This window comes from Pristis pectinata, unplaced genomic scaffold (genome assembly GCF_009764475.1).
Source record: "Pristis pectinata isolate sPriPec2 unplaced genomic scaffold, sPriPec2.1.pri scaffold_63_arrow_ctg1, whole genome shotgun sequence".
NCBI lineage: Eukaryota > Metazoa > Chordata > Chondrichthyes > Rhinopristiformes > Pristidae > Pristis > Pristis pectinata.
The window spans coordinates 112,717-122,109 of record NW_026262571.1 but is presented as its reverse complement, the minus strand read 5'-3'; positions in this window follow the sequence as shown (position 1 = coordinate 122,109).

The following is a 9,393-nucleotide window of genomic DNA, read 5'->3' as shown; positions in this document are numbered from 1 at the left end:
GCGTACTTCATTTTTAGTTCGTTTTTTTTTTCAATCCAGCGGAATATGAAATAATTTGACCACGGATGTATGCTTTAAACGTATCCCACATTATACCAGTGGAGATTTCTTCAGTTAAATTAGTTAAAAAGAAAAATGAAATCTGTTCTTTAATAAATTGGACGAAATCAAAGTCTTGTCATAGCGAAAGGTTAAATCGTTATTGTCTGTGATCAAAGGATAAATATAATTTAATGATAACCTCAAAGGTGTGTCATCATAAAAGGCAATTGCATCTATTTTCAGTCCGTAGTGTGGAGCTAGTCTAGCATCAATAAAAAATAATAAATCATCGAGTAATTATGGTAGACATGAGAAAAGAATGAAAATTCTTTTCAAATGGGTGGAGAAATCTCCAAACAACTATGATTCCGGATTCAAACATAAATTCAAATGAAGACTGTGCCTGGAGGCGGCGGAAGTGGGAGAAGTTCTCAATGAATACTTTTTTTCGGTATTCACCAAGGACAGGCGTCTTGATGATGCCGAAGGGAGTGCTGGTAAGGGTAATGTTCTTGAGGTTGTAGATGTCAAGAGAGAAGATGTGTTGAAGTTGTTAAATAATATCAAGACAGATAAATCTCTGGCGCCTGAAGGGATTTTCCCAAGGCAGCTTCGAGAAGTGAGGGAGGAGATTGTTGAACCTCTGGTAAGGATCTTTGAGTCCTCGTTGTCCACGAGGATGGTTCCAGAGGATTGGAAGGTGGCGAATGTTGTCCCCTTGTTCAAATAAGATGGCAGGGATAGTCCAGGGAATTACAGACCGTTGAGGCTTACGTCTGTGGTGGGTAAGCTGTCAGAAAGGATTCTAAGGGATAGGATCTATGAACACCTGTAGAATCATGGACTGTTTAGGGACAGTCAGCATGGATTTGTGAAGGGAAGATCTTGCTCATAAGCCTGGTAGAGTTCTTTGAGAAGGTGGCGAGGAAGATTGATGAGGGTAGTGCCGTGGATGTGGTCTATATGGATGTTAGTAATGCGTTTGATAAGGTAACCTCATGGTAGGCTTCTTGAGAAGGTCAGAGGCCAAGGGATCCAGGAAAGCTTGGCTGTGTGGATTAGGAATCGGCTTGCCTGTAGAAAGCAGAGGGTTGTGGTGGAAGGAGTGCCCACAGATTTGAGGGCAGTGACTAGTGGTGTCCCGCAGGGATCGGTTCTGGGACCTCCACTTCTTGTGATATTTATGGATGACTTAGATGAGGGGGTAGAGGGCTTGGTTAGTAAGTTTGCGGACGACACTAATGTCGGCAGTGTTGTGGATAGTGTGGAGGGCTGTCGCAGCTTACAGTGGGATATTGATAGGATGCAGAGCTGGGCTGACAAGTGGCAAATGGAGTTCAATCCGGAGAAGTGTGAGGTGGTACACTTTTGAAGGACAAACTCCAGGGCAGAGTACAGGGTAAATAGCAAGGTACTTGGCAGTGTAGAGGGATCTGGGGGTTTATATTCACAGTTAACTGGTAGTTGCCTCACAGGTGGACAGAGCAGTTAAGAAGGTCTATGGGATGTTAGCTTTCATAAATCGTGGGATTGAGTTTGAGAGCCGCGAAGTGATGATGCAGCTTTACAAAACTCTAGTTAGACCACACTGAGAGTACTGTGTTCAGTTTTGGTCGCCGCATTAGAGGAAGGATGTGGAGGAGTTGGAGAGGGTGCAGAGGAGATTTACCAGGATACTGCTTGGATTAGAACGTAGGGAACATGAGGAGAGGCTTAAGGTGCTAGGGCTATATTCACTAGAAAGGACGAGTATGAGAGGAGACATGATAGAGGTATATAAAATATTGAGAGGAATAGATAGAGTAGACAGCCAGCGCCTCCTTTCGAGGGCACCAATGCTCAAGACGAGCGGGCATGGCTTTAAGGTTATGGGTGGGAGGTTCAGGGGAGATGTCAGGGGGAGGTTTTTCACCCAGAGAGTGGTTGGTGCATGGAATGCACTACCCGGGGTGGTGGTGGAGGCAGATACATTGGACAGGTTCAAGAGTTTGTTGGATAGGCACATGGAGGAATGTGAGACAGAGGTATATGCGGGAGGAAAGAGTTAGGTAGTGTGAGGGCGGTTTGATGGACGGCACACCATGGTGGGCCGAAGGTCTTGTTTTGTGCTGTACAAATCCATGGTATATACATATAATGCCTTTTTGAAGACTGCGGATTTGTTTGGAAGTGCAGGATTAACAGAGATCTATCCATCGAAGTGTTCAGACAGCAGTTAAAATTTCCACCCATAATCGCAGTGTATTCATTTGAATTAGGAAATAATGCAAACAAATGTTGAAAAAAATCAGGGTGATCTGCATTGGGTGCAAAAACATTAACCATAACAACTTTTTTTATCATGAAGTAGACCTGTAATTAATACAAATCTACCATTTGGCTCTGATATTGTCTCATGATGGACAAACGAAATTGAGGAGTCTATAATAATAGAAACTCCTTTCATCTTTGCTTGTGAATTTGAATGGAACTGTTGACTCCTCCAAAATCTAAAAAAAAACGTTGATTATCTTTCTACCTGGTGTGAGTATCCTGACAAAAATGATCTGAGAATTTAATCTATGAAAAACTTTAAAGATCTTCTTGTGCTTAAGCAAATTGATTAATCCGTTAAAATTCCATGAAATAAATTTAATAGTCTTATCCATTTTAACAGATTTTAAAAGAAGTATGCTATGTAAAGGGTTAATCCTGGTATATACGGATCTTTTCCAACAGGAGGAAGTAAAGATGTTCAAAGAGGAAACGGATATGACGACAATGGAGGAAAATTTGTAGTTAAGCCCAGAAGAAAAAAAAACTAGAAACATTCCCCCCCACCTCCCCCAAGAGTCCGTCAAAACTGGCCAACAGACAGCCAGAAAGCTACCCTCTAATTGAATTAACCCCAATTCTATTTGTGGCGGTACTCCAAATTAACAAGAATATAAACCAATCATGTTTTGATTTAGAATGAACAAGATAGCCCAAACATAGATAGCAAAATAACAACAAAGTTATGGAATTAAAACAGAGCCAAAGGGCATTAACAGTCACAGTTAAAGAATACGGTTTAATAATTATTTCAGAAAGAAAGCAAACGATCAGTCATTTGGTTAAATTCTTAATTATAATAAAAACAAAGCATTAAAAATATGAAAAGAAGAAAAAAGAGAGGTTTAAATCTAAACATTAATTGGACAATAAAGCGAGTAAGTAGTAAATCAAAGGAAAAACACTGTATCTCTTCCGCATTTCTTAGCTTTTAAAATTAAAAACGATTTCAAAAGAAACTGTTCGGCCTATTGAACAGATTTACACCATTTACAATATTTATCACGTCGTGTAATTCTGAGCCTTGCTGGGAATAATTATTCAGGATGATAATTTTATTGAGGGAGACTACCCATAATTGGTTAATAGGTCAGCCTTTCTTTCCATACGTCTGGGGCGTAATCTGCAACTGTTCGAAACTTCCATTGTTTAAATTGAATTATTCCACGACGACGAGCAGTACGAATCTAGAGTTCCTTGAGGCTGACAAAATGAAATCTCAACATTACTGGCAGAGGTTTTTGATCCGGTGCATGTATGAATCTTAATGCTCTCTGAGCTCTGTCCAGAACGGGGTCAGCAGGGAACATATCGGAGCCGAACGCATCGGTCAAAAGTTTAGAAAAGAATTCCGTGGCGTTACCAGTCTCCGTGTCTTCTGGAAGTTGATGGTTCTTAAACTTTTCCTCCTGTTGCGTCCTTCCAGTTCAATGATCCTCTGTTGTTGCTTTTCCAAGTTTTGCTTGGTCGTAATTAAAGCTTTTTCAAGTGAATGAAGTTTGGAATCTCTCTCTTTACCAGCTTGGTCGAGTTCGGCAATTAGTTGCCTTTGTTTGCCATTCTCCTGGATACGAGTATTTTGTTTTTCTTCAAGGTCCTGTAAGCTGCACTTCAATTCGGCAAAGCTCCGGGCAAACTTTCTATCCAGATTAGAAATAACTTCCAAAGTAGGTTGGTCTCCATTACCTTTACCATTCGCTGACGCTTTAGATCTGGTATTCATTTTAGCAGTTAATATCAAGATTAAGCTTGTGCCAGTATGGTAAAAGACTTATTAAAGAGTGGTAAATGATAGATTGAAAAGTACTTGGACCAAAGCCAAGTTATGACATCGAGCACCACCAACAGACTCGGTGCAGTGGCTTCTCGAACAGCTGGAAAGTACACTGCTGGAGGATTAATTCGACATTGCCGATTGGAGCTATTGGATTTGTGGAACAGGTGAATTTTGCGTGGTAACAGGTGTGCGAAGGGAAATAAGTGGTGAATGGTACCGATGGGAGGTCTCTGAGAGTCGATGTGGACACGTGGGCCCTGCTTCACCCAAAGAATAAAACGTTTCCCATCTACAATACTTCTCTCCATCGCTAAACTCAGGAACAACTTGATTTTATTCTCAGTAAATACAACGATGCTCCCTGACAGTTGTGTAAGTTTGTAATCTTCCCTCGCTCACAGTGAACGTGCTGACGATTGTGGTCTGTCCCTGAGGAAGTGCGGTCTCTCTGAACGTGTCACAGTCTACCTGTTGGCCATGGCAACGGCATATCTTCTGGTTGTTTTCCTGGACGTGATATTGAGGAAGATACCGACTGCTTTTTCGTATGCTTTCCCTTTCCTGTATTACGTCCGCGTGTGCAGAACCCATTACTTCCTGCTTTACGCCGCCACCGACTGTTCTGTCTGGTTCACTGTCACTTTCACCTTTGATCGATTTGTGGTCATTTGTTGCCAGAATCTGAAAAAGAGATATTGCACCGAGAAAACTGCGGCTGTAGTTCTGGGGACGGTGACTGTGCTGAGCTGTCTAAAGAACATTTTCTAGTTTTTCATGGTCCAAGACACTTATACTTCGAATAATGTTCAATGGATTTGTGTTCAAAGGTACGAGCTGCTGTTTTCTCTCACCTGGGCGGTGACAGAGATCGTCCGTTCCGCCCTGACCACTGTTATCCCCTTTGTCTGGATTGTTCTGTTCAATGCATTAACCATCAGGCACGTGTTAATGGCCAGCAGAGCCCGCAGGAGACTCCGGGGTCCCAGCAATGGGGAGGATCCCAGAGACCCGGAGATGCAGAGCCTCAGGAAATCCCTCGTTTTACTGCTGGTCGTCTCGGGGAATTTCATCCTGCTGTGGGCGTTGTACGCCGTGACTGCCGTATGGAACAGGATTATTCTTGTGATAAGCATAAACTGGGTGAATCTACCTGATGTTTTCACCGATCGACGCTTCATGCTGCAACTGCTGAGCTGCTGCACAAACACTGCCCTTGATGCAGTGACCCAGTCTAAGTTATGGGAACAGCTGAAGGAGCTGCTGAAAGTTTCACTGACTGATTTTGAAATGGAGTCAGCTCTACGGGAAGGGGAAGAAATCACGTTTGTGGCCCAGGTGATCCGCCTCCATCACCCACACTTTCAAAAGGAATATTCGAGTGTTTCCCATTGAGGGTCCGTGGATTACCAATAGTTCCTCGATTATCTGACTCCGGTTTCATCACCATATGCTTCATCAGATCATATCTCTCACTCTGCCCCGATGCTCTCTTTTGCGACTTTATAATTTGGCGTCTGCACAGCTATTCAGATTGCTTCAGCATCTGAAGCTCGCAAAGCCGTCGAAAATATTTAGCCCTTCCTGCCCGTAGAGTGCTCGGTGCAATAAAGCACCAGAAGTAAATAAAGTGATTCAAACCAACCGAACACCTCTGACACGTAGATCTCTGAATCTAATGCAAAAACTCGCTGGCAATGACGAGCAAACTAATACAGCATGACAGAAACTAAATATCATACAGCCATTCATAGGAAGGGTATACCGTTTTGTATCTTCTCGACTGCGGAGCAGATGGATCAGATAGCGTAAATCAAATATAACATAAACCACTTCTATGTAATCCCAAACTTCAGATCGGGAGAAAGTAACAGACCAAAAAGCAACTGAAACAACATAAATGATGAAATGTTTATTAATATTGCAGCTCACTTACATTGAACGTCTTAATGTTATCAATGACTATTAGTCATTCCGATACCATACAGCACTGCAGTACCATTAAAATGATAATTACTCACGGTAATAAATCCTCCAAAATAAACGGAACTCTCCGGCCGCAATGATCACTTGAACGAACATTAGTCAAACGGCCACCTCAAAATTGCATGTCAAAACATAAACAAATCGAAGCGTACATTAGCTCAGACATTGCTGTAGCTCAAATGGCAGAAAGCCTCAGGACCAAATAGCACTTGAAAATTATGTATCCTTTACAGACATTAACATCCTCAGAATTACAGAGCATTCCGACCTATTAAACATCTTCTTCATTAAAATACAATCCGACATCCATATATGAAACAAACAAAATTTCAGAATGACATACTTGAAGGTGCAGTATCGCCATGATGTCTTACACCTATATATAACCATAACATACCTTCATGAAAACATAAAATGAATAGAGATACACAGAGGTGAAAAGGGTTCCTGCTGAAGCGTCAACTCAGACTGCAGTCTCTCTCGAAATAAGACAAGATAAAATAACTTTATTAGTCACATGTACATCGAAACACACAATGAACTGAATTTTCTGGGGCTAGCGCGGATATGTCGTCCCGCTTCCGGCTCCAACATAGCATGCCCACAACTTCCTACCCGTACGTCTTTTTAATGTGGGAGGATACTGGAGCCCCCAGAGGAAACCCGTGCAGACATGGGGAGAAGGATTGAGCCCGGGTCGCTCCGTTAACAGTTGCACTACGGCGCCTGCCCTGTAATAAAACAAGAAATTCACCTCATTATAACGATGTTAGCATGGAGAAATATCACCACAAAATGAGCATCTTCAAAGTTAAACATCTGGAAGTAACGGATTTCTGCAGACTGACAGCATCCCATCGCACAGCATCTCAGCCCGTGGAGCTGCTCAATGTAATACAGAACCTGAAACATGTTATCACATCAGTCCATTTTATACTGTCAAACGATAACAAATGACCTGCTCTGTCATCAAATTATTTGAAATTCACAACCACAGCACCACGGCAGGGTCATCAGCGTCAGTGGGCAAATAAAACGGGACAAAGAGCGAAATCAAAAACCAAACAATTCATCCAAACATAGAAATTGGGAAGAAGACAAAGTAATACAGAAAATTAAACAAAAAGATCAGGTTCATCTTCCTCACATAGGTCCTGTACCTCGGGTCCAGAAGGTTCTCTTCATTATGGATCACCTCAGGCAGACATAGACCACAGCAATAATGTAACATCGCGGACACTTAAAACAAGTCCAACAATACTCGGGCTCGGATATAACCCGCTCGCTCACATAGTACAGTAACTCGCATACAAGAAGACAACAAAATCGGCCAAAACTGCAAAATTACTAAACATGCCCAATAACCTCAAAGTTATACATCGATCGAGGGCTGCAAAATATACGTCTCAAATTTTTAAAAGATAACACCACAGATCAATCCATCAATTCAGACTTAAAGTGCTCCAAATAAGTAGAATCGTGGAGCAACAAAACACGGATGTAGGCTATTGGGCCGAAGCTGTCCATGCCAACAACGGTGCTCACCAGCTCATCCCAATTAAGGGCCTTATGTACGTAGTTCAGGAACATAATATGGCAGTAAGTAATATAAACACCTCACCTAGAGCTGATTTACCATACAGGAAGCGGGGCAAATCCACAACAACAATTTATTATCACAAAATGCAATGTTTAGCAAAATAATGAAGCAAGAACATTACCTCATAAAAACAACCAAGTATCCTTCAATTGCCATGTTTAAATTCCGATGTTATCTAATTCCGATGTTATGTTACTTGAACTAATGGAGTTTCTCAGACTGATAAAACATTTCATGATAACACACAACATCAGAACTGTATTGTTCAATGGTTCTATTGCATGTATCTAAAGCGCATTGTCTCGGAATCAACACCTCAAGACAATGTGATATCTCATACCAATGAAGGACATGAAATAATGAACAGCTTAAAGTATCGCGGGTTGTACTTGACCAGGATGCAGCCATCAGAGTTGCTGCTTATTGCAACATTTCCTCACAGTCGACCTGAAACCGCTTGACCAGTGATTACTGGAGTTTTGCTTTTCCCCTCTTTGAAGAACAGTATTATCGTAGTTAACTTCCCGTGGTCTGACGTCACACCCGCAGAGAAAGGGCATTCGCTTCCGACAGTATGGGTTCGGCTTCCTCTCTCGTCTTCACTCAGATCCTGCAATATCTATTACTTCAGCCTGACTTTGGTCTACTCTTTAAGCCGTCAGGATACACAGTAGAACTCTGTACATTATTACCACATTGCACCCATCCTCCTTTCAGCCAATGATTTTATTAACCAGATGTGTTAGAAGCTGAATGCATGTTCAACCCTCCCCAATCATAGAACGCTTCGTCAGCTTCCAAAAGTAACTACTTTTCTTTTCAGGTAATTTTCCCTGAGTACATTTCAGGTAATGTGTTTATTTGACCGCTCATAAGGATGCTGTCTTTCACCCACTGCAACTCTCCACTTTGCCTTGAGTTCATTCCGCTAAATAACAGGGTTACAGACCACGCGGCAAGACCAGATGTTCTCAGTGCTGTATTTTACAACTAAATAACGTCAAATATTGCATGTGGATGCTAAACAGGCGTTGCTGAGTGTTCACAGATACAGCCAATTGGAGGGAATCACACAGTCACAAAGGGAACGTGTCAATTCCACACTTCCATCACCGGAGGTCGGAATTTAACCCGCGTCGCTGGAGCTGGGAGGCAGCGGCTCCAAAAGCTGCAACGTTTGCGGCCCTTGATGTCCGCAAGGCATGGAATTTATTTCCAGGAGCGATATTCCCAGTGTATTTCTGAAGAAAGTTGCTTTTTCGTGCTCAAGGTTTGATGTTCTGTATTATTGACGAGTTTCTCCTATACAACGATCTGACAGGTGTTTCGTGTGTTGCACACTTGGTTACTATTCGTGAATGTCCCTTTAAGATACAGCATAGTGGCGTGTATGCATGTGTGTGTGTGTGTGTGTGTGTGTGTGTGTGTGTGTGTGTGTGTGTGTGCGCGCGCGCGCGCGCACGCGTGAATGTGTGGCGTGCTTGCGTCATCATAATTAGAAGGAGCAATGACGTTTTTGGAGCAGTCAGTCAGAGTCAGTCGGAGGAGAAGAGAGAGAGAGAGCGAGAGAGAGAAAGAGACCAGCCTGCTAGCCTCTATCGATGGACGGATGAAAAACAGTAACTGTGTCTGTCACTATGATCCACGTCTGGATTTTTGGAGTAATTCAGTGGAGTCC